The sequence below is a fragment of the Sebastes fasciatus genome, chromosome 12 (genome assembly GCF_043250625.1).
Source record: "Sebastes fasciatus isolate fSebFas1 chromosome 12, fSebFas1.pri, whole genome shotgun sequence".
NCBI classification, from domain to species: Eukaryota; Metazoa; Chordata; class Actinopteri; order Perciformes; family Sebastidae; genus Sebastes; species Sebastes fasciatus.
The window spans coordinates 26,468,362-26,492,123 of NC_133806.1; the positions used below are offsets into that span (position 1 = coordinate 26,468,362).

General features: G+C 40.1%; 1 protein-coding gene across 5 annotated transcripts in view; it reads right to left on the reverse strand.

The window, feature by feature from the left end:
• The window catches only part of LOC141779560 (neural-cadherin), a 183,099-nt gene extending 167,701 nt beyond the window's left edge, over positions 1-15,398 (reverse strand). For 2 of the 5 annotated variants that reach the window (XM_074654444.1, XM_074654442.1), the window contains exons 1-2: positions 15,073-15,398; positions 6,682-6,795 (exon numbers count right to left, since the gene is read on the reverse strand). The gene's annotated coding sequence lies outside the window, so the exon portion shown is untranslated. Of the gene's footprint in view, positions 1-6,672; positions 6,828-15,072 lie in introns of all 5 variants that reach the window. The other 3 variants (XM_074654446.1, XM_074654443.1, XM_074654445.1) reach the window with 3 other exon arrangements.
• Positions 15,399-23,762: the final 8,364 nt, after the last annotated feature.

Consider the following 23,762-nt stretch of genomic DNA (forward strand, 5'->3'; position numbering starts at 1 on the left):
TGATCACGAGCGGCGAGGGAGGAGCATGCCTCTGAAATTTAAGGGAAAACATTTGCCGAGGCGTCACTTTAAACAAAGCATGGATCTGTCAGAGCGATGGAGGTTTATTGTGTCATTAATCATTGACGAGATAACGATGCCACAGAGAACAAAATTAGTGTTGTCAACTGATTAAAATAGTTAATCGTGATTAATCGCAAATTAATTGCACACTTTCTATCAGTTCAAAATGTACCTTAAAGGGAGAAACACAGGACTTTCGCCCAGGAGACCGCTGTTCATGTCCCGTGTGAAACAGCGGTCAAAGTTGATATTTGTCACATAACTTCCGTACTTAAAGCAGCAGTAGGCGAGATTGGAGCATATATGATTAAAAAAGGTTATTTTTATAAAACGGTTGCTATATCATGACAGTAGTACATGAAACAGGTAACCTGAAAAAATCATGTGCCTCTTCGTCCTCCGGTGCTCCTAACGGCATCTGCAAAATTTTACAGACCGGAGGAAAACAAGCAGTAAGAGCTGATCTGAGATCTGCTGTCCAAGTTGTCAATGAGAGCCGGCTATCAATCACTCGCGAATTCCGACCAAACGGTCAAACTAGGCAGCGCTGATCAACTATGAATCAATATTCTGTTACGTTAATCCCTATTTCTCGCCTCAAATGTTTTCAGAATCAGCTTGTAGTGCACGGTTTAGCTGTAAAATGAGAAAGTGTGTGACGCCGCCGCCATTGTGAAATCTGGTGAAGGAACGCCAAGTTCCGGTCACATGACCGGAGCACAGCCAATAGGAACGCTCTCTCAATGAAATGACCTGTGATTGGTCAAAGTCTCCAGTTACAGGCTAGATTTTTTAAAGCCTGAAAACAGAGCCATGAGGAGGAGCAGAAGTCTAGTTTTCTCTCAGAACACTTGAATTACAATATGCTGAAAGGTTATTATGGATGCCAAAATATACTGCTTACTGAAGCTTTAAGTTATGGCACCTCCGGCGTTATTTTAACCCAAACCAGGATCTTCTTTCCCCCAGTCCTTACTTCTTCAACGGGCTTCCTGAGGGTCAAGACTTTGTTTGAGGTTTTAGGTTAGGGAATGTATTATGTCAATGAGGGTCCTGACAAGTATAGAGGAACAAACGCGTGCGTGTGTGCGTGTGTGTGCGTGTGTGCGTGTGTGTGCGTGTGTGACACTCAGCCAGTCTGTTTTATCAGAGCTCAGTCTTTCATCTCAGCAGCAGGCCTGAACGCAGCAGACAGACTGGGTGACACTGACACCCAGGGGTCCCTGAACACATCAGCACCCGTCCTCCACAATTCAGCCCTAAAACCCTGAAACCCCCCCGATACCACCACCACCACTTCTGTCATGCACACATACCGTACAGTACAGATGGAGCCCTGACATGACGACACATCCTCTCACTAGCAGAGAAAAATAAACCGTTTTATTAAAATTCATTTTCAGTTCTTTCCAGAATGATAACATAAACAAAAGTATATTACATGTTTTAACAGCACATTGTCATTAACTCTAGAAGCTGTTGAATTAAAATAAAAGTGCTCTGCTACAAAATCAGTTTCTGATGAAGCAGCTGAAATCAGAAAAAAATTCATAAATTGCATGAAAACAGAATAATAATTAAAAAAAAGCCATCTGCTGCTTCAAAAAATCTGAAACTCTCATTGGTATTGATCATTAACTCCTGCTGTATTTGATCATTGCACTACGTGGCATGACATTAGAGGATGATAGCTGGAGGTTTTGCTGGTAGGGCTCTGTGTATTGTAACTGTTGTCAGTTCAATCCTCCCATATATAACTGTGCTGTACCACCACCATGAAGGGTACGTTTTGTCCCTCATCAGCCTGTTCACAAAAAAAGACACATGAATGCCACACGACTTTCAAACAGGAGACCGGTGTTTTTTTTTTGTAAGTTACATAGTGACGTCTGTGACGTGTTCCGTAGTTATGTTACGTTTAGAGCTGTCAAAGTTAACACAATAATAATATGTTAACGTGTTAACAAGTGAAAACTAGAAAAAACCTAATGAATACATTGGTACCAACTATGTCATACTAGCTCGTCGAGAAGGAGGTAAAATAACGCTCCAAACTTATACTAAATTTTGGTGGCCATTTTCAAAGGGGTCCCTTGACCTCTGACCTCCAGATATGTGAATGAAAATGGGTCCTCTGGGTACCCACGAGTCTCCCCTTTACAGACATGCCCACTTTATGATAATCACATGCAGTTTGGGGCAAGTCATAGTCAAGTCAGCACACTGACACACTGACAGCTGTTGTTGCCTGTTGGGCTGCAGTTTGCCATGTTATGATTTGAGCATATTTTGTATGCTAAATGCAGTACCTGTGAGGGTTTCTGGACAATATTTGTCATTGTTTTGTGTTTTTAATTGATTTACAATAATAAATATATACATACATTTGCAGAAGGCAGCATATTTGTCCACTCTCATGTTGATAAAAGTATTAAATACTTGACAAATCTGCCTTTATAGTACAGTTTGAACAGATAAAAAATGTGTGATTAATTTGCGATTAATCACGATTAAATATTTTAATCGATAGACATCCCTAGTTATTACATGGTGGTTCTCTCCCTACTTTAGTTTTGGCAGGTAAGTTTAGAGTAGTTCTGCTGCTCAGATTTTATTTTCACTTAATTTTCCTACAAGCCAGCTGCTGAAATTGAGTTGGTAAGAAGCTTCTTTTATATCAGTTTCGTTAAAGAACTGTGTGTATATATCTAAGTTTGTAAACTCTCAAAACAATAACTGGATTTATTTTAGCCCAGTTTTTGCTTCCGTTTCCCCTGGAGCTCTGGGTTGTAACAATAATCAATAATGAACTCCCAGTTAGGAGTCTGTTGTTCCCTTAAATGCAGAGCACTTTGGAGGAGGGTAATTTGGGGAATCGGCCTGGCAGTCCAGCACATGAAGCCACCTGACGGCTCTGTGGTGGGCCCGGCATTGGGCTGACAGCGGGGGAAGCGGGAGCGTCCATAAACTGGGTCGCAGAGGGTAAAACCGCCTGAGGGCAGCTTGGCTGACACCCCACATCTAAATCAGCACGTTAAGCACCGGTACACGACAAAGAACTACGGGGGAAAAATGCAAGAGAGGGGAAACTGCATGCATTATGTGTTTTAATATTCAGAGTTTGGAGAGTGGATGAGATCAGCGCGGTGGAGCCGAGCCATTTGGCTTCCCTTCAAAGCGACGGACGCGTGAAGGGTGTCGACCCGCTCGGGTTCATACGGAGCTGCTTTCAGTTTGCAAATGAATCCTCACCTGAAGGTCGTCAGTCAGTAACAGTGAACTACACACACAGAGAGCTTCAGTCTGTTTGTTCAGCTGAGGTTAAACTAACTCATAAAAACATTTAATATTTTTTTATTGAATCATTTTATCACTTCATATGACTCAACAATATACCGAGTGGGAATTCCCCAATTTAAAGTCACATATGAACCTTTAACCTCCCGAGTTATTACTAACAACCTGCTGATGGTGTTTGTGGGGTTCTTTTGTCAACAAATATCCCTGTTGGGGTGTCTTATCGTTACATTTAAACACATATCTCCATTGCAAAGACTCTTTATGTTTATTCTCTAAGATTTTGTGTTAGATTTGCAGACACAGAGTGCAACACTAAAGAAAAGCTTATAAAAATATTTCTTTTCTCTTTTTTTGGGATTCAGTCAGAGCAAGTGACGTAGTATATCGAGCGTGACGAGTATATACAGATTTTCCGTATTCTCGCATGGCTAGAAATGGGTACTGAAACACGTACTAAATGAGCCCTTGGGCAATTTGTTTCAAGACCGTATTATCGATAAGCTCCGACGTTAACACGTTGTGTATACTAGCGTTCATGCGACCGTGGTGTAGTTTGTTTATAGCCTAACGTTAGCTTTTTACTTCTGGCGATTGCATTCACACTTCAAAAATCATAAAGTTGTGTTCATCTGTGGAGATTATCTTGCTGAACAAAACGTGTAAGTATCATAAACGTGTGTTTGCCACAGAGCTTATTTTCTGCAATAATCCAAAACCTGAGGGAACAATCCCATTGGCTTTTTGTCGAGGAAACCAGGGAGATGCTAACTTCCTGGTTGGCCTACAAAAATACCTCTATAGCCTAAATATGGTCGCATTCATAAATTCCACCTGAAATGATCAGCGCATCAGCTGAACCGTCGTTCAGAAACTCACAGTTCTATGACTGAGGAGAGGGTGAATGAGTGTTTTTTTCATGATAGTCAGCACAAAATCAATTCACATGTAATCCACGTAATTGTGAACCGGGACGTATAGAGAGCTGAGAACGCCACGTAGGGAGGAGGTCGGGATGGACGGTGGGTCAAAAAACACAGGATTTTCACCAGGAGACCGCTGTTTGTGTCCGGTGTGAAACCACAAGTTGATTTATTTGTCACGTAACTTCCGTACTTAAGTTACGGCACTTCCAGTGTTATTTTAACCCAAACCAGTATATTTTCCTAAACCTGACTTAGTTTGTTGCCTAAGTCTAACCAAGTCGATCATTTCTTAAACCTAACAAAGTAGCTTTATTTTGAAAAGACTGGAGCGGAAATTGACATGTGTGTCACGTATTGCTGGACATTCGTAGGAAAACGTACGAAAAACACATTGTTGAAATTCGCGCTGAGCGTCACTAAAAAAAGGGAAATTTGTGTCTGTGTACACGAATCAAATAGATTTGTAACTATTTCACAAACTGCTGTGAGACTGTGTTGGACAGGACATGCAGCTCAATGAATGAAGAAATATTTCATTTCTGTATTTTTACCTCTTTCTGTTGAACCCAGAGGGGCTGCAAACGCAACCTTTACAATTTCACAGAGGAGCAAAAAATGAAATAAGTTTTGTTTTTTTGCTCACAGACACAAACCTACAGAGCAAACACACCATCAAACCCGGTATTAAAGACAAGTGAAGGAGGTGTGTGTTGGAAATGAGGTCAGCTGCAGTGTTTCCTACACACTCCTCTCTGTCTCCGTCTAACCTTTAGAGGATCCTGCCGACACTCAGATTAACTCTCACTGAGGGTAAATCCTGGACGACAGCTCACACACACGCACACACACACACACACACACACACACACACACACACACACACACACACACACACACACACACACTCTTGAGACTGCATAAAGTAATACCTCAAACACACACAAGCTCTCAATCTGTCTTTAACTCTCTTGTGTACACACACACACTGCTGCTCTTGTAACGTCACTTTGCAAATGTGCATACACAAGCTCTCTCTCTCTCTCACACACACACACCCACACACACACACACACATACATACACACACAGACCTGTCTTGAACTCGTGGGATCGGTGGGTAAAAAGCTGACTTGATGTGACGGGAGGTGTGCGAACTCGGCAGAACTGCGGTTCTGCAGATGGTTGATGTGAACCTGCAGCAGCTGTCAGATCTCTGTCAGAAACCGCCGCCACGCTTTTTATTCTACAAGCTCATCCTCCTTTCCACCCTCCACCCCCCCCACCCCCACCTCGCCCCGCTGCAGTTTGTCAAACCCCAACCAATCCTCCATGTGGTTGCCACAAAAACAAACCAGCTATCTCAGCTACTCCAGTAAAGTACCAGATGTTTTTGGCGTCGCCAAGTGGCAGCAGGAGGTAACACCTGGAGGACTTTCTACACTATTAAAGAAATATCTGACCTTAGCCCCGTTTCCACCGCAGGAACTTTCCCCGGAACTAAGGACCTTTTGAGGAACTCATTCCGTTTCGAACGCAGAGACCAGGGTCTAAATTAAGTTCCTGGGATAACTTTTTTACCCCCCAAAAAGGTCCTGGTCCGGGGTACTACTTTCTGAAAGTACAGGAACTTTCTAGGTGGAGTTTGCGGGGATGACCATCACTGATTGGTGAAACACACACACAACACCGCTGCTTCAACTGTACCGCTTCATTTATAAACAAGGAAGTTTAGTTTAGTATCGATTTAGGACCATTTTAGGAGAACATTTCTCTTTGTTTGATAACATTAAAAGTAAAGACAGATAGAAAAAGAGAGAGATAGTGTGAATGAGCTGAGAGGGCGAGCAGTAAAAGAGAGAGAGACGTAGCGCGGCTCAGTGTTATTGAAAAAGCGCTGTATAAATTCAGGTCCTATCACCACTTATGACCGGACAGTTGTACAAACGTACAAACGTATGGACGTATGGACGGACAGCCCGAAAACACAATGTCTTCGGCCACGGCTGTCGCTGACAGAGGCATAAAAAGGAAAATCCAAAATGTCAAATCAATATTGTTGCATGTGACTACTTCAAATAAAAACTTAAATCAGGAGGAGCAGATCAATGTGAATGGTTGGAACCGCAAAGATAGTTTACTTTCAAGAGGAATTGTTGTTCTATTGAAAGACCTACCAAATAAACTGAAAAATATGAAATAAATATATCAGCTTTAAAACAAACCATATAAACCCCATTTTATGATAAAGTATCTGAACCTCTGTGTTTCAAATCAAAACAAGAAATCACGGTTTTCCCAGCAATGTAATAACTCCTATACGTATGGACTGCTGGCTGGAAAAGACAAACTCTTTGATTGTTACAATCAGACCTCCTTCATCACTCACTTCACCCACCTTCCTCCTCCTCCTCCTGATCTGATTATTCCGCTCTGCGGTGTGTCTGCTGCCTCTCGTCATTATAAACCTGGATTTCTGTGTCGGAGCATCGGGATTTTCTGGCTCAGATTCCTGTCGAGGGAGACGAGGGACGTGTTTACCAACTGCACACACACACACACACACACACACACACACACACACAAGCACACATTATGAAGTGCCTTCATCACACCAATATATAAATGGCCATATACTCACACACATACGAGGGTTAATTTGATACTAGTGATGTTTTCAGAGAGGTGCAAACTTCTTGCTAACACACAAATACATGCATTCAACACACATGTATATATACACACATCTCACACATACAAAAAGGGATTATTATTATCACACACACACACACACATATGCAGGAAGCTTAAAGCTGTTTTTTTTAACTCACACAGTCAAATACACATATCATGACACACATAAACACATACTGACACACACTAAGGCTTATAAGTGACTTCCTCACACACACACACACACACACACACACACACACACACACACACACACACACACACATCCCCTGTGTAGTCTAATCTCAGGGAGAAGGGGAGCCGGCTGAGAAGCTAAAGCAGCAGCAGACGAGGATTTACAGCATCTTTCTCACTTCTACTGATTCCTTCAAAACACACACACACACATCTGCACACAAAGCTTGTTCATGTTCATGCTGCACATGTATGAAACATGGTCGCTCTGTCAGGTATTCTGTTACTGATCACTCCAAGCAACAAACACTTTGGGTTTCACACATTGCAGGAAAAGCAGAGCTAGACATCACGGCTAAAGCTGCATGCTAACTCTGTCATGGACAGGAAACGTTATTGTATTACGGTAACGTGGGCTCAAGCCGGCCGTCACTCTCATCTCCGTGGTCAAATGGGCCGACGCTACAACTGTAGAGCAACCCTTATACTGACATTTATGTTAAGCGCATTCAAACGGCCCCGATGGAGCTGACCATGGACGTATAAAGAGAATGGAGCTGAGGGGAGAGCTAGAGACGACCTTGGAGAAGTTAGAGGATGTATACATGTGTGACCTACGTCTGGTTTTCAAAATAAGGTGTTAACAAAGGGAACTGTATAGACAAAATACATACATGGAAATAAGATTGGATTATATTCACCAGAAGTATAAAACATTACATGTCCCTTATAAATTAAAAAGAAAATACTAGTAATTTGTGAGAGAAATGTCTTTATTCTTTGATTTTTGGGTTGCTGGAAAAAATGTAATAAATAATTCCTGACGATGACTGATATATTTGACTTCAGGACATCTCTGACTACATACATGCTGAAAATCAAACATTTTTACTGGATTAATTTAGATAGTTTTCAAAGTAAAAGTCCCTAAAAGTGTATGATTCAACTTTTTCCCATGGTCTAGTGTTAAAAAAGTTAACGAAAATCACAATAAAATCGTGATATCGAATCGCAATACTTAAAAATTACAATACATATGAATCGGCGCCCAAGTATCGTGATAGTATCGAATCAGGAGATAGGTGAATCGTCCCAGCCCTAATACTTTCACAGTTGTTCATCTTTTGTCAGACGCTCAGTCACTTTTTCTAACAAATGAACATGACTTCTGGAATGAGGGCGCCCCTAATAGTTCCTCCCACTGTGAAACTCTATTTAAGTCTTCAGACCTCAACCTCCACGTGAAAAAACAATACTGCATAGTGCTGCTAAAATCCTCCTTTTTTCCCCCATTTTTTTTATTTTTATCTGTATCCACTTCTTTGCTGCTGCCACAATGACTCAAGATTAGATGAAAATTTAATGATCCCTGTGGGGAAATTGTGTCTTTTCTGAAGTTATATAATACAAAGAGCTTTTACTAAGATAACAAGGAGCCACCTCATACTCGGAGTGTCAGTAGAAAAGAAAGTTTGAGTTGTTTTATCTTATTTTAGATCTGTTAAATTGAGTAACAAACCTCTTTTATATTTCACTGAGACGCCATTAACACCATTAGTCAGAAGAATACACATCAGACTACCATTAACCACAATTGTGGTTAGATTGGAGACAAAACTTCTTTAACATTAAATAAGGAGTGGAGTTTCGTTGGACGTAATACTTCTGTGGATTAGAAAATGCTTGTTTTAACGCCACTAATTTCTTTAACGCATTAATGCAACTTGCAAGGTTGTAGCGGGCTCAGTTTTAAAGTTAGAGTCAAGATACAGACACACAGGAAGCCTGAGGGTGAAAGGTAAACGCCCTCATACTGAAAACTAGTCAAACGCTGAAAGAAACATTTCCTCAATAAGAAACTTTAATATCCTGTCGATAAGTTTCACTGCTTGACAACGTGCACAGTCTCAAACACCAGCAATTAGACCCGTCCCAAGAAACAAGCAGCAACGCACTCAGATAAATAAGCTGTAATGTTATTATATGGATATATTTGACATTTGTTTGTTTATTTTTGTACAGTTAATTTATTTGAATAAGATATTCTGTTTGCAACTCACATCATTTTTGGTCATTTTTAGGGTTTGAATCAAATACAATGGAATATCAACCTTAAAGACATCTTAACTTAACTTATATTGTCATATATGGACTGGTTGAAAGTGACTCAAGTACTGTACTTAAGTAAAATTTTAGGTACTCGTACGTTATATGCTACTTTATTCTCCTATTCCAATACATCTCATTGGGAAATATTGTACTTTTACCTCAGATTCATATTTATAATTCAAAAATATAATAAACCAAAAAAGTAAAAGTATTGTTATCAGAGGGAATGTGTGAGTCACAGCTGACCTCTGATCAGTCTGTACACACACCTGTCAGTCAGCGCTGACGTCACCGCGGCAACAGCGCCTCTCTTCATCAACACACACTGACCTTCAGCCGCTGTAATCGCAAACAGACGGCTGGTGTCAAGCATCTGTGTGTGTTGGTGGTGGTGTGATGCAGGAGGATGAAGGTGAGAAAGTGACAGCATGTACTACAGCTCCCCCTACAGACACACTGAGGAAAGTGACGACAGGAGGTCTAATTTGAAATGCGAGAATATTGATGGTCAGCTGATTGTAGTGAATCCCTTCAGAATAAAGGACATACCAATGTGAGGATGCAAAACGTGAATGTGCACAGGAACAAGTTTGACATACAAAATGTCTTTAGGAAGGATAGAGGATAGTGAATTTGATGGACTGGCAGGTTGTTTACGAACCTGACCCGTCACATGATTTGTTACACAGAACCATCTGAGAAGCTGTCATTGGAAACTGTTTGAAAAAGGGCATGCACTTTTTGATTTTGAAATTGATTTTTTAATGCCAGAATCGATATATTTGCCTCATTTGAGTCTATGTGGAGGTAGAAGGAAGTTACCGCTTTTATTGTTGTAGTCTGAGTAACGTGACGTCATATCTGTTCTGTATCCGTCAACCAAAACAAACCACAGAAAGTAGAAAACTTTGGAGGGTCCTTGTGTGTACAACCTGCACCCTCACATGTTAAATCCAAAGTGGTAAACACTACACATACAGTAAAGTATGGAAACATTTTGGGTTTCACACATTGCAGGCAAAGCAGAGCTAGGCATCACAGCTAAAGCTGCACGCTAACTCTGTCATGGACAGGAAAGGTTATCGTATTGCGGTAACGTATGGTCAAGCCGGCCGTCACTCTCATCTCCGTGGTCAAATGGGCCGACGCTACAACTGTAGAGCACCCATATACTGACATTTATGTTAAATCCATTCAAACGGCCCCGATGGAGCTGACCATGGATGTATAAAGAGAACGGAGCTGACGGGAGAGCAAGAGACGACCTTGGAGAAGTTAGAGGAAGTATACAAGTTAATTTAGATATTTTCCAAAGTAAAAGTCCCTAGAAATGTATTATTTAACTTTCTAGTGTTAAAAAAGTTAACAATACCACCATAAAATCATAAAATCAAATCGCAATACTTAGGGACTGTTTGTAAGAATCAGAAATGCTTGTTAACGGCGACACCTGTGGTCGTTAAGTCAACGAAAGTCAGCGTCTGGCTCACGCTTGTGCTCGCTGTACATAGACATGAACGAGCATCACTCAAAACAGTGATGCGACACACGTCAGCTTAAACCACAATATCACTATATATTTCACCTGCTTCGCAGTAATGTTAGCTGACCAGACGAAGGTCTCTCCATGAATCAATGCTGATCCTAGTGTTGGCTTTTCCTGCCTCAGCTTCCCGACCGCAGCCGGAGGGAACAGGGAAGACACCGGCACCCGGTAGGAGACGATAACGTTTCTCGCTGCGGAGCCCCGTCACTTCACAAGACACGGGAAACCTCTGTTGGTCTGGAGGAGCTGCACTTTTATTTCTGCACAAACGTCCACTGTACATTCACTAGATATTCTCAGGGCTAAACTAATTCTTCTGCAGTGTGGAGTGTGCGCGCATGCACATGAGAGCGAAATAGCGAGAACGAGCGCGGTGTGTGAGTGAAAGGCAGGCAGGCAGAGGAGCAGAGGAGCAGAGTACAGCAGAGACTCCAGCCCTGGAGACCAAAGCTACGGTCTCCCCCGCATCCTCCGACCGCGGCCAACACTGTTTTGCAAGACGGGCTTCACTAGATAGAACTTTGCGGTTTTGGTGCTTCCGTGTTTGTGTTGGAGTCTTGTCTGAACAGCGTAGCCACACACGAGCCCGCGTGGGAAACTGACCCGGATTGATTTATACGTGTAAGAAGTTACAAACAGTCCCTTTAAGAATCTCAATACATATCGAATATAGTGCACAGGCGGGTCTATTACAGGCTTTGCTGTGAGACTGGGCTGAATAGTTAATTTTTTAAAAACTAAGTACTCATCCTCTGGAGTTTTATGTCTAACCATTAATTAGTTGTGTTGGACAGACAATGACAACCCTAAGAAATTCAGTCATGGACAAAAAAAAACCTAGATATATCAGGATGACACGCTTCCACACACACACACATGGATAATATTTACTCATGAACACACACACACACACACACACACACACACACACACGCAGTTTAAACACACAAGCGTCACCTAAATCCAGATGTTTGAAACTGACAGAAGTGATTCTGAGAGCAGAAACGTCGAATCTGTGCGGCGAGAAGAGACAGACGGCCAGCGAGCGACTCACACACACAATGTGACACACACGCACACACATTTGTCACATCATCTGAGCTACACGCATGATCGCTTACCCGTGTTTGTGTGTGTGTTTATGTTAGGCGAACTCCAATGTGACACGTTCAAGCCGACGAAGCCAAATCAGACAGAAATTTGTCAAATCAGCTGCGAGTCTGATCCTGTGTGTGTGTGTGTTTGTGGTGTGAGTCAGCATGCGTTTTGTGTGTATTTGTACAGTAATGAACACATCTGGGTGTATTCATGCCTGCAGCTCATTATTTTCAGCTTTTTATTTTTCTAAATAACAGTTATTTTTTATTATTTATTATTTAAATGGATTTATGTTGTTATATTTGTTGTATTGTGTTATTGTGTTTACTGTTCTTCTCATGCTAGCATGACATGGTTGGTACCAATGCATTACTTGTGACGGTGAGGAAATTTCTCCACCGGTTAATAAACTTGTGACAACACCGGTATTACCGATTACACCGGACATTTTACAAGAAAAGATGACGGACAATATCTGTATAGCGCTTACTTTGATCTTTACCGTCGGGTGGCTGTGTGTCTGGCCTCTCTGATCCAGCTTTCACTGCAGGGTTTGCAGTGGTCTACCTGACACTGCTGCGCCGCGCACACCGGCTGTGACCGCCCCGTCCTTCGCACGCTGATTACCTCATTAAGGTTATGGTTCCCTTATACTATTGGGTTTAAATCTGAAATATTGCAGAATAGGCGCGTTTGTTTTTCCCTTCGACACCAAATCCTCCGCCATCTCTCGGTCTGTTGACTCTCTCTCGTCCTGTCTGTGAAATCTGTCTCCTGCGGCTCTGAACTGACTCTTTACAGAGCAGACACATTCACTGTCAGTTTGTAGCGTCCGTCGTCCGACTATCTATTGAAAACACGGCGCTGATACGCCAAAATGAACTGAATGTTTTTTGTTTTTTTTTAAAAAAGCGAAACGACGGTGGGGGCGGTGGGTACCTGATGTAATCGGTGTGTGCCTGATCACCGTGTAACTGCCGCGACAAGCCTACTTGACATCCGTGTATCATTACAATATTGTCACGCAAAATATCGTGATACTATGCTGTATCGACCCCAAAGTCAGAATGCACACCAGGTCTAGTTTCATTTAGTTTTTATGTGCTTGGAGAAACTTTTTCCATTTTCTCTTCACTTTTTTGTCGCTTGCTGTCTTCACCAGCAGAGGAGCGTGTTTACTGTAAACTGAGCTGAACAGTGAAAGAAGTACAACTTTTATATGCCTGCTTACATGCCATCCAAATGAACACAACTTTAAATTATTAAAAGTTTGACTTTTTTTGTGAGAACTGGTAAAATCTGAAAGCAAGGCAGTGTCTCGTGTGTCCGTGTTTGAGTGCATTTTATATCTAACAATGTGTGCTTGTAAGTAACGCCTTTGTGAGGTGATGCATGTGTGAAAACCTGAAAATGCATGAATCTGAGCATGAAGCTGTGTTTGTTTGAGTGTCCCGCGTCCCTCTGCTGTCACACCAACCAAGCCCTATGATTCACCTCCTCATTACCCATCAGCCCTATCACACACGGCCGACCCGGCGATGGTTACACAGCCCAGCGAGCGGCCTTGTTGAACGCAGCTTTTGAAGATGATGCAACACGATGGACGAGCGAGCTGAAAAAAAGTGAATCTAGTGTTTTTTATAAAAAAGCTCTCTGCTCGCGTGCAGTGTAAAACATCCAGACAGGACAGACAGCAGCAGCAGGAGGAAGAAGACGAAGAAGAGGAGGGCTTGAGATGTAGAACATGAAGAAGACAGCAGATACAATCACTTCATATCAGCTGAACACAGAGTTCATCCTGGTTAAGACAGCACGCATCTCTTCAGCTTCACATCTTAAAGGCGCCCTGTTGAGGTTTTATTGCAAACAAAAGTGTTTCACTTTTCATTCTACCTTTCTTCAGTGTCCGAAATTAACTTCTTGAAAAAAATCATAAAAGCGTATTTTTACCTGCCCAAATAATAATCGCCTTTTTTGTGTCCCTTATACATTAGTTTCAGTACATGTTATTGACTTAATGAAGTATTAATGTTGAATACAAACTTAAAGAAGAGGCCAGAGCAAAATTTGAAGCAAAATATTTTAAAGCCCCCCCTCCAGCCAGTGTTACTTCCTGTTTTTTGGTTAACGTTCTTTATCAAACAGAGAATGGGGGTGCGGTTAATAGTCATACGTAAGTCATTACCATGGCAACCAGATTGCATCGTTTCAAACCACAAATGAGACAAGAATGAACACAACACATCGACTCTCTCTCTCACTCGTTCTCTTCCTCAATGTCTCCTCCTGGCGAGACGGCCATCTGGCCGCTGCTGCACCGAGGAGCCGCACCGCTGCACGCCCGCGGCACGCCCACCCGCCGCACGCCCACCCGCCGCACGCCCCATCTCAGCGCACCGGAGGACGGATAGACATCTTGTAGAGGTCCGCCGTTTGAAATGCAGTTTCGTGGACGTTTTGGAGATGCACCATCCACCAGCACCGGCCACTCTCGCCTCAGTTCCAGCACCAGCACCACACCAGGCTGCACTGAGTTTCATTTATTTTCTCTAACGGGACTTTTCTCTTGTTTTCTGTTAGGCTGAAAGTTGTGCTCCCTGTCGTTCAGACCTGTTAGAGGCCCGCAAACCTCCAAAACCGCTTTTCAATACGAGACGGTAAAGAAGAGAGCGAGTGAGAGAGACAGTCGGTGTGTTGTGCTAATTCTGCCGGTGGGATTTTGTGTAATTATATGAAATAAAATGTTGTATGTGAAAAGTAATTGAATGTAAAAAGTTCATTAAGTTTATGACAAAAAAAAATTTAAAGTTACAAGCTAAAAATGAAATACAAAAATGAAATAAAATGTTCCAAGTTACTTAAACAAGGAAAATGTAAAGTTACAAGCTAAAAATGGACGCAAAAATGCATTGAAATGCAATCCAAATAAATACATACATACATATGAAGGGATCATATTGTGGTTGGTAGGAAAGGTCGCTTGTTTTGAGCTTTTTGGGGGGAGAGATGCTTCTTTTGGGCTTGTCTCTACAGACCCGGATGCTTGTTTCTCTCGCGAGATCTGGCAACACTAATTGTGAGCGGTAGCATTATTTATCACAACACCGGCTGTGCCTTCATGTACCATGCATTGATGACATGCCATGAGTTTTCTACTTCTGAACTCACCAAACACGTCTTGGTTAGTCTTTCCATTGTTCCAATAATCAGCAGCTCTGGTTTGGTCGAAATAAATCCTTAATTCACGGAGGAAGAAGTGTTAATATGCCGGCTGGACAGACCGTTTGTATGTCTCCTCCGTGCGGCGGCCGTAGAGCAGCTGCCTGCGGTGGACGGATGTCCTTCTTCGGAGGCAGACCGTTAAATTAGACAAAATAAAATGACAGAAACCATCCTGCTGGTCTCGGTTGTCTCTCTATGACGTTCATTATAGCACATTTACTCTGTTTCTATGGTAACGGAGGCTCCACCGGTCGGTTCTGGAAGGTTCCCGCCGGTCAACCAAGTAGTGGTCTGTAGCTCTTCAAAGTACGTCACTGTTACGTCACTGTTGTACAGAAGAAAAACTCATCTTGCACCTGCAGCCAAAGAGTGTAGAAGCAAAGAGATCAATCTCCGGTGCTTTGTTGACAACGGCCGCCAGATGGCGCTGCCGCCTTTTGTACTAAAAACGCCAATGGCCACGAATGTATAAATGAGAGGATCATTATCTTTGAGGTAAATCAACTTCCAGTAGGAACACTTAAATAGCCCTCATTTAAATCATTATGTCCTAAATGTTGTAAAATGTACGAAGGAGTATTAGGGCCAGATTTCGAGAATAAAATTATAGGTTTAGGAGAAAAAAAGTCGTAGTATTATGAGAATAAAGTCATAAGTTTAAGAGAAAAAAAGTCGTAATATTCTGAGAATAAAGTTATAAATTTAAAAGAAAAAAGTCATTATGAGAATAAAGTCATAATATTATAAAGTAGGGACTTTATGTGTTATTTTAGAGGGGAAAATAGAGCAGCGTGCCTTCTGTGTAAAAATCTGGAACGGGATCACATTTTTTTATTATAATTTACAGTCTTTAATGCACATTTTTTGTAATATGTACATATCAACTGTCACTTTATGTACATTTTGTACATATCTGTCCATGTAAATATAAATCCTACTCAGTGTATACAGTATATAGACATCTCCACATGTACATACTGTACATAATCATCTAGTCCATGTATACTGTATCTATCCAGTATTTAATTCTTTACATCATTTGTATTGTTTACAACTCACAGAACACTTTATAAAGACATTTTATTTTTTATTTTATTTTATTTTTTATTATTGTATTCTTTTATTCTGTTATTTCTATTCTGTGTAAGTACACTGAGAGAGCTGCATAAAAACCGGAGTCAAACTCCAGATGCAGCACTGTACATTTCATATAGACATGCTGCCCTGCTTTGGCAGCAGGCGGTACTGCTGAGTCACTTCATATTATGTTATCATTTGTTCATCAGTTATAAATACATGTTAATAAATATGAATTGTGGGGAATTGTGTTATGTTTTGTTCCCATTCTAGAATATAAATATATGTATATGAACATAGAAATAAGTATGTAAAAAATATATGCATTATATCAGAATCAGAATCATTGAGTATGTAACGTGTAAATTATGTACATAATGCTACAATATGTACATAATGCTACAGTATAAATACAATATATGTAAAGAAATATAAGTAAGTACTACAATTTTAAATAATAAAATGAGAATATAAGAAATTTGAAATATGTAAAGATATTTACGTGCAATATATAAAAAATAACCACAGTGCAAATAAGTAAATACAAAATGTGGGATCTATAAATAAGAAATTAATAAGAATATTTCTTGAAATGTACAGTATAAATGCAGTATTAATTACAGTATTGCACCTGTGGTGCTCTGTAGTGCGTCTCGGTGGAATGAGTCTGAATGTACTGAATGTAATACTGATGCTAGATTATAATTTACAGTCTCCAATGCATATTTTTGCACATTTTTAGATTGTAATTTAAAGACTTTATTGCACATTTTTACACATTTGTAGATTATAATTTATAGTCTCTAATGCACATTTTTGCAAAGTTTTAGATTAAAATTGACCATCTTTAATGCAAATTTTGTAGGATAGAGACTAAAGACTAATTATTATTATTTTTAAGTACTACAACTATGATGTAATTTAAAAAAATTATATTAACCTAAACTTTCAGTGTTCAAACAGTAGCATTGATCATTTTGTGTGTGTGTGTGTGTGTGTGTGTGTGTGTGTGTGTGTGTGTGTGTGTGTGTGTGTGTGTGTGTGCGTGTGCGTGTGCGTGTGCGTGTGTGTGTCAGTGTACTGGGGCATGGCCGAGGCACATGCAGCACACACATTTTCACTATTACAGCTACTGAACCAGCCAATAGGGTCGCAGGAAGGGATGGGAAAACAGCCGCCAATCACACAGCAGAGCGTGGATATGATCCTGCTACTGTAAACTGTGTTTACGAGTCCAAAAACGTGCTCATGTTTACAACAGCTTGTGTGTCGGGGTGGGTGTATGTGTGTGGGTATGTGTGTGTGTGTGTGTGTGTGTGTGTGTGTGTGTGTGTGTGTGTGTGTGTTACAGCTGTAGACTTATAGAAAGTGCAGTGAGGACATTTTGTCCTCATGTCCTCAAAAGGCTGGTTGTGAAGTATACTTAAGTAAAGTTCAAGTATATATTTCCCAAGGATACTTTATCTAGTAAGTATACTAATATCTGTGTACTATTAGTATACTTTTAAGTGTACTTTAATTGTAAGAATAGTAAACTTTGCGTTCACAACTATTTTACATCTAAGTTGTATTTCTTACTGCAACTATACTATAAGTATACTGTTAGTTTACTAGTTCTATACTTGTAGCCCACTTTTTAGTTTATGAAAGTACACTTTAAAGTATACTCTTAGTAAACCACTATTTTAATAGTTTTTATACTGCAAGTATACTATATAATTGTAGCCCACCTTTTTAGCAGAGATGGGGACTTGAGTCTGCAACTTGGAATCGTGATGCACTTAAGTTGCACGCAGAGTGACTTGAGACTTGTCTTGTGATGAATTGAAGTACATTTTACTTTACAAACTCTCATTCACTTTAATAGGCTACTCTATCAAAAAGTAAGCATAACTACAAGCCAAGTATACCTTTCTGTAGGCCTATAAGGCAAGAATACTTAATTATACTTTTTTAAAGTACATCTTGATCAAAGATTAAGTACAAGTAGGCCTATAGGCCAAATATACTTAGACTTTACTGTATACTTGTCAGTATGAGCCAAGTATACTTAAGTATACTTTTGTTAAGTATATATCTGATAAGTACATCAAAAGTAAAAAAGCATACTCTTATTTTAAGTTTAAAAGAAGTATATTAATAGCACACTTAATATAAAATATGTCATTAAATATCCCACTTGTGAATTTTGAAGCCTATATGTGTCTTTAAAAAAAAGGCGGTTGCTGACAAGTGGCTAAGTGAGACTACTAAACGTCATCACGGGGACGAGGGAACCACCCTTACAAAAAAATAAGTTTATTCAAGTGTGCTATTAGTGTACTTCTTTTCAGCTAAAAATAAGAGTGTATGCTTTCAGTTTACTTTTTATGAACTTATCAGAGATAAACTTAACAAAATTATACTTAAGTATCCTTGGCTTCTACTGAAAAGTATACAGAAAGGTATATTTGGCTAAGTACTATAAGTTCACTTAAGAAAACTTACAAGTATACTTGCAGTAAAAACTATTAAACTAGTAGTTTACTGAGAGTATACTTTAAAGTGTACTTTCGTAAACTAAAAAATGGGCTATAAGTATATAAACTAACAGCATACCTATAAGTTCACTTGTAATATAGTTCATATTGTAGTTGCAGTACAAAATACAACTTATATGTAAAACTAGTTGTGTAATTATTCTTACATTTAAAGTATACTTAAAGCTATACTTTTATAAACTAAAAAGTGGGCATATTTAGTCCCAAGAAGTATTGAATTAGTACACTTACAAGTATACTACTAGTACATTGATATTTGTATACTTATTACATAAAGTATACTCATAAAATAAAGTTGAAGTATACTTATTTTTTGTAAGGGCAGCGCGATATTAACTTCCTGTTTGGCCTACGAAAATATGCCATCCCTGCAGCACTCTATGGGTGACGTCATGGAGACTACGTCCACAGTTTATACAGTCTATTGTTAAGACCTGTATTTATTTATTTACACATGTCAGTTTGAGACAATGCAGGGACGCGTTGGTGTGGTCATGAGAGAATACTCTGGATGACGTATAGCCGGTCTGATGTACCGACCTGTCTGAGATGCAACTTTTATTTGGATAAGATTTACCTGTCTTGGATGTTGATAACAGCCATGTTCCCACATTGACTTCTATCTGTCTCTGCAGGGATATCAAACACACTCAGGTCAAAGCGCACAGAGCAAACAGTGACTGAGCGTCAGCCGCCATCGACTCGTCTCCACGCAGCAGTCCTCGTGTGAGGCTATTTCTGTCCCTCAAACTGTCTGCGTTCCTTCTAGGAACCTGGCAGCGCTGAAACTCCACACTGCTGACTGACTGTTTGGACTCTGAATATAGAAGCTGAGCACATTGACAACGTGATGCTGCAAAGTCCCTCCTCTTGTTTGTTTAGTTTTTAATCTGGTCCCAGACCTCTGAATCGCTGCCCAAAATTCTGCTCTGGTGTCGTGCTCACTGATGGACACTGTCTGACTGGTTGAACTGAGCCAATCAGAGCTTTCTAGGTTCTTGGAATTAAGAATATTGATGGAATAATATTATTCGTAATGAGCCGATTACTTCGTTCCCGGTATAGCAGCCCAGTCGCTCACCAGTTTGTGAAATAGTCACGAAATTTAATGTATTGATTTGTGTACATAGAGACGAATTTCAAATTTTTCGTGACAGTCAGCACAAATTCAGTTTGTACGTAATCCACATAATTGTGAACCGGGAAGTATCAAGAGCAGCGAACTCCACGTAGGGAGGAGGTCGGGGTGGATGGGTGGGTCAAAAAACACAGGACATTCACCTAGGAGACCGCCGTTCATGTCCCGTGTGAAACCAGAAGTCATAGATGATTTATTTGTCACATAACTTCCGTACTTAAGTTACGGCACTTCCGCTGTAATTTTAACCCAAACTGCGATCTTTTCCGAAAGCTAACGAAGTAGTTTTGTTGACTAAGCCTAAACAAGATCTTTTCGTGACGTGACGTGACGTGACGTGACATAACATAACAAAGCAAAGCAACGTAACAACGTAACCCACATTGCCACGTGGTAAACGTTGAGAAACGATTGGTTAGGTGAGGGCAACAGAATTACTTGGTGAAGGAAAAAAAATCATGGTTTGTGTTAAAATAATAACGTAAGAACGTAACGTAAGAACGTAACGTAAGAAACGCGTACGAACTTGTCAAATTTACAATCCAAACATACGTCAGATTACATTGAAGTCTATGGGATCTATGGGAAGTACCCGTATGTGCCGGTCTGATGTATTAACCGTATGATGTATTATATAATGTCATATAACACGGCCAAAATGTGTTTTCATCCACCTCTGCAGACTTCTGTTTCCTTAATTAGCACCACACTGATCTACTTTCTTACACGTGTTCTAAAGTGGCCTTCGTCTCTGTCACCGGTCATAAATAATGACAGTCATCGCTGCTCAGAAAGAAAACACAGTTCATGGAAGCACAAATATAGAATTTTGTACCAAAGATACTAACTTGATATTTCTAATCCAGACTGCTGGAGCATCATGTTATCTACAGATCAATGCACTTTTCATAGATTGTGGATTTTGTCCTTGTGTTAGAAAAAACAAAAATCTGGACCTGTCCTTTAATGTTGTCACGTTTCCAGTGTGAACACGCTGTATGTATATTTAAAACCTGCTTAGAGTCCGTGTTTATTCTTGAACTTGGAGAGAGACTGACGGTGCAGTGAGGGCCGAGTCAGGGCCAACCGCCAACGGTTGATCAGATAACAGAGGGCAGCAGGTCCATCTCGCTCTGTTTGTCTGTTTGGCTCATTCATTCTTGTTTTGTTGTTTCAACAGAAGTCAAACCAGGATAAATTAGTAGTTTTAACACAACACACAAGTCAGTTTAAATATGGTGTTTATGTTGTGACAAATAACTCGTTAACGCCAATTTCTTTTAATGCCACTAATTAATTTATGCAACTTGCGACATCGATATTTCTGAGGTTGTAGCGGGCTCAGTTTTAAAGCTAGAGTGAAGATAGTGGTATCATATGAAACAAGAAAACGTAGGGAATCCATTGGTACCAACCAGGTCATGCTAGCCAAATAACGCTCCAAACTTACACAAAATTTTATGAATGCCACGATAATGTGCAAGTAGGGTGACCAGATCCCAACAATCCAAATGTGGGACAAAGAGTATGTTTGTGTGGGACAACGTGGGACACGTTACCAAGGCTGAGAGGTAAATAATAAATATTTCTATTCTGCCCCTTATCTTGTAACATCTCTACGCTTTGCCCGAATGCATCCATAGATCGGCACATCTTTTTTTGAGACTTGGCGACTCCCACCTGCCCGTCCTCCCGCCAGTAGTATCACCTCATCTGGTTATCCTCCTCACTCACCTGTTCTTTTTAGTTTGGGGGGCTTTTATTCCTTTATTGACAGAGACAGAGATAGTTTAGTTTTAGAGATAGCACTAGCTCGCTGCAAGATTGTCTTTGTGCTCACGCCTAGCTTTCCAGCGTTTCCTTGTTAGCTTTTCTTTGATCTTGTTCTTCAGTTTTTGTATTTCGGATTCTGCTTTAGCCTGACCCCTTTGTACTTTGTAACTGCCTGGATTTTTTCCTTGAAGCTGCAAAGACTTCAACTCTGCATCTTCCTTCTGAGTCGGGCTCTTGAGTTCTCTGACAGATCTGTAGTGTTTTAGATGAACAACTATTCCTGTTGCTATTGCTGTAGTTTTCCCTCTCTGTTACTCTCTCCTCCTTCACTCTCTGGACCATGTGCTCTCTCTCCTCCACACTCAACAACAACAACCCTAAGCCCTTAATGTGAGGAGAGGGAGGAGGGAGAGATTCTCAGAAATTGTAACTGACTACCACAAGTGCATCGTCCACCAGCAGGCAAACAGAGACAAAGTCAGAGACCTGCAGGTCAGAGACACTGAACTGAAGTCAGCTGCAGACGGAGAACGCTGAATATAAAGTCTGCAAGTGTCCTGTTTGGGTTTCATTTACTACAACAAAGAGAAATAAATAAAGTAGTCAGAGGCTTACTGCATATGGCAATCCATTTTAACATTTAATAGCTAAGCTTGACTATCTGGAATTAGCATTAGAGATATCAACAATTGCATTTATTTTTTTATTTTTTTTTAAACAGAGTTTATTTATACATTTTGCTAATACAACTCTTACAATCCATTGCACAAACATGTTTGGACTGGTATATAACCCCCCCACCCATGACAATACCCGGAGGGCACTCAGAAAAAAATAATAATATATATATATATATATATATAAAGTGTACAAGAATGAATATAAATACATAGATAAATGAATAAAAATAAATAAATAAATAAATAATAATAATAATAATAAATAAACATAAATCATGATAAATTGATAGAGGTCTAGGGCGTTACACCCTGTCATTTAGGGCACTTTTCCTTTGAAATGTTCCTGGTCAAATATCCATATACATATATATACACATACATATACATACACATACATATATGTACATACATATACGTACATACATATACACATACATACACACACATACATCAAACTTTAATCAGCCACAAAGTTATCTGAGTCTAAAGAGTCAACGTGACTAAGAAAAGGTTGCCAGATCAATGAAAACTTCTCGGCTGACCCTTTAATAGTATACCTAATTTTCTCCAACTTAATAAAATATAACATGTCTCTGAGCCATTGTGCAAATGTTGGAGGGTTGCAATCCTTCCATATAATCAAAATTTGTCGTCTGGCCACCAGCGTAGCAAAAGATAGAAGGTTTAGTTTATTGTTGTTTAACGTAAAATTTTGTGGTACCACCCCAAACAAAGCAAGACAAGCTGATGGTTCTAAGAATCTGTCGGTAGTTTTGGAAAGCATATTGAAAATTAATTGCCAAAAATTAGATAGTTTAGGACAATCCCAAAACATGTGAATTAGAGTGGCCTGGTTCTGCTTGCAGCGGTCACACATGGTGTCTATATCGGATTTGAATTGGGATAGTTTAACTTTGGTCCAGTGCAGTCGGTGAAAAATTTTAAACTGCATGACAGTATGTCTCATACATATGGAAGATGAGTATATTCCCCTCATCATCTTTGACCAGATAGTATCTGAAATAACAACACCAAGGTCCCCCTCCCACTGATTTTTAAGGTAGTTAAGACTTGTCATATTTTCTCTCATTAATAAGGAATATATGTCACCTATCTTTCCCTTTCTGGATGATGTGATGTCATTGATTGAGTCTAGGAGCATGTTTAGCGGCTGTGTAGGGAATTGAATGATATTTGAAGACATGAAGCTGCGAATTTGTAGGTATCGGAAAAAGTGTAACCTGGGAATATTGAATTTCTGAACAATCTGCTCAAAAGAGGCAAATGAGCCATTTATGAACATGTCTTTAAATGAACAAATCCCATTTCTCTGCCAACCACTGAATAAGGCATCCGTCAAAGGTGGCAGGAATGCATGGTTATTTACAATGGGAGCCAGTATTGAAAATGTACAGATCTCGAAGGATT